At 46.3% G+C, this 3219-nt stretch overlaps 1 non-coding gene across 1 annotated transcript; it reads left to right on the top strand.

Annotated features, from left to right (window-relative positions):
• Positions 1-940: 940 nt before the first annotated feature.
• Positions 941-1046, top strand: LOC126012351 (U6 spliceosomal RNA). The gene has a single exon (XR_007496861.1). It is a non-coding gene; the product is annotated as a U6 spliceosomal RNA (small nuclear RNA).
• Positions 1047-3219: the final 2173 nt, after the last annotated feature.

The raw sequence follows: 3219 nt of genomic DNA on the forward strand, positions 1-3219 counted from the left end.
TTGTATTTCCAGACCTCCATGGAGCATAGGGCAAACATGGGGAAACTCCTGAAAATCCTTTTCTTGCTCCATATATGTGTGTGAATTATTCTCCAGATCATCATTTGCTTCCAGACTTGCATCTCTCCAGTGTTGTGATGTTTGAACCTGAGACTTTATTCAAGTCCGAGAACTCAACCTTGAGCCAACACCAAGGACAGGAAAGCTGAAACGAGCAGAGTGAGAGAAAGAGGAGAGAAAGAAAAAGATGGATCAGGTAGCAGGTGAGCTGTATAAACTCACATGCAGTATCTAAGTGAAAGCTTTTGCCCTCGTTGCAAACACCTGGATCTTTGAGGAAAGGATATTTCCCCAAATGATCAATGCCTGGCTAACAAAAGCCTTAACACTTTAACCCTTAACACATTTGGGGGTGAAAAATTGTACCAGAGAGAAATGGGCTGCTAAAGTCACACAGGCCCCAATAACCATCTCAGACATAGCTAAGAAAGAAGGCGGATGTCCTCACACCTCTGAACCTGACTGATGAACTTCCCCAATCACCAAAGACCCCAGACTCAAGATGGAAGCAAGCAATAGCTTTGCACATTGGTCTATACTCAAAGAATATATGTAGAAATGCATGTATGGATGGCTGTTGAGCCACTAAAAGGATAAACTAAAGCAGACTTTTTTTTTTAAAGTATATAAGCTGTCAAAGTGAGAGTAAGGCAGATATTTCTGACAGGTCACCTGAAGCCAGTCACCACCCACTACTGCCTACTTTCTTCTCTGATAGCAAAGCTAAGACAATTTGCCTTCCCAGACTCCTCTGAAACTAAGGATGCTCATGTGACCCAGTTCCAGCCCATAAAATATCAGAAAAATCATTGAGCAGGGCTTTTGGTAAAATTTTTAAAGTCATAGGTTCCATTTTACCTTAAAAAAAAATGGGACTGGAGTGCTCGCTTCAGCAGCATATATACTAAAATTGGAACAATACCAAGAAGGTAAGCATGGCCCCTGCACAGGGATGACAACAAATTCGTGAAGCATTCCATATTAAAAGGGGGCGCTGGAGCTATAGCACAGTGGGAAGGGCGTTTGCTCTTCATGTGACCAACGTTCGACCCTGGTTTGATCCCCAGAATCCCATATGATCCCCTGAGTCTGCCAGGAGTAATTTCTGAGGGAAGAGCCAGGAATAACCCCTGAGTGCCTCCAACTGTGGCCCCAAAACAAACAAACAAAAAATAGAAAAGGGGCCTGAGAGATAGTACAAGGGTAAAGCACATGCCTTGCTTGCAGCTGAGCCTGGTTCGATCCCTGGTACCACATATTGTCCCGCAAGCACTTCCAGAAGTGATTCTTGAGCAAGGAGCCAGGAGTAAGCCCTGAGTAGGCATGGCTGAGTATGGTCTAAACAAACTCCTCTGTGATGTAGTCAAAATTATACATTCAGAGACCCGAGAGATTAGTACAGTTGATTAGATGCTTGCCTTGCATACGGCTGACCCAGAGTTGATCCTCAGCATTCCAGAGCACTTCCAGGAGTCATTCCTAAGTGCAGACTAAGAATAAACCCTGAGCATTGCTGGATGTGCCATCCCTCCCATAAAATAAATCATACATACAAAATGAAGTCTGCTTTAACCACTCTTGCAGTCTTCTCCTATTTTATTCTTTTTTTTTTTTAGAGTGGAGGTTGGTTTGGGGCCACACCAGGTGATATGAAGAGGTCATTCCTGACTCTGTGTTCATGAATGAGCCCTGACAGTGCTCAGGAACCTATGATCCTTCAGGGATGCTGAGGATCAAACCAGGGTGGGCTGCATGTAAGGCCTTCTGCACTATCTGCTCTCCTCTGTTTCATCACTTTGCTGTGCTTGCTTTCAGATCATTCCCCTGCATTTGCATATATATGTTTGCCTATGCTTGGTAAGTGCATGTGTCCTTGTAAATATCAGACTGCAGTGAAGGTATGTGCACACCCATGATTCTATACAGAAACACACTCTTTGATCTGTGAGTCGCAATGCTGCACACACCACATGCACTCTCTCTTCCTGAGAACATTTTTGCTCACTTGCTTCTGTAATACCCAGTGTTTGTGACTTCTATGCTATGCAGACATGTTACATGCAGACCATCCTCCCCATTAACCTCGGAGTTTCCTACGACCAGATGTTCCAGTTTACCTGAGCATGTTCCTAACCAATGTGCGCTGAGATTGTCCCCAGTCCCGCTGTTTACTACTTAACGTTCAGCAACAATTCTGCCTTGAGCTGTGTGTACAGCATTCCAGGAACATGTGCAAGTATTTCTCCAGGGCAGTTATTCATAAGTGTAATTGCTAGGTCATAGGCTATGCACATTTTTTTATTTTTATGTCCTTTTAAAAGTTTAATAGATCCTGCCAAATCTCCCTCCAAAGAGGCCGTACAAATTTATAGTCTGCTCCGCTACAACTAAGAATTCCCCACACTCTCACCAAATCCATCCCCACCCTGTCCAATCTAGCAAGCAAGAAAAATCTGGTCATGCTCCCTTGTAGGCCTCTAATGACTGGAGTTCCACGGCCTTTTTCCGACTCACCCCTGCAGCTCAGCAGGTCTCACTGAGAAAGCCACGTCGCTGAGGGAATGGAACCTCCATTCAGCTTCTAACTGCGTGTGGCAGTCACTCAGGATGTTCCAGAACTTTCCCAGGGCAGGGACAATGCACAGAAGGAGGGCTGTGTCCCAGGCAGGCACAGCAAGAGCACTCAGTGAGTGCCAGCAACTGTCACCAGCCCCATCAATGTCAGCATCATTCCTGCCGTGTGCCACAGGGGGCTGTTGTCATGTCTTCCATGAGTTCCCCTCCCAGGGGTACTGCCCTGGGCTCCATCCAAACTGTGTAGGTGGGACCTGAGGATAAGCTGCCAATGAAAGGAGGGCAATAGAGGCCTAGCGCTGTCCATCACCTCCAAAATGATCTCAAGTTCCACGAGGTCCACAGACTGCTCGGATCAAGCTACTAGCTGACTTTGAGAGAATGATGGGGTGCAGAAATGAGGGTAGCTCATGGCCATCTCCAGTGAGACCCAGATAACTGAAACCGGCCAACCACCATGCAGGTGAGCCTAGAAGTCACAGCCCATCCCCTCAGACACACATCTTTCTGTCCACCACAGCCCCTGAACACCATCTGTGAGAGGTGTGGGGCCTAGGAGCCAGCTCAGTCATTTATAGAAAGGCC

Source organism: Suncus etruscus, chromosome 6, assembly GCF_024139225.1.
Source record: "Suncus etruscus isolate mSunEtr1 chromosome 6, mSunEtr1.pri.cur, whole genome shotgun sequence".
In the NCBI taxonomy this organism is placed as follows: domain Eukaryota; kingdom Metazoa; phylum Chordata; class Mammalia; order Eulipotyphla; family Soricidae; genus Suncus; species Suncus etruscus.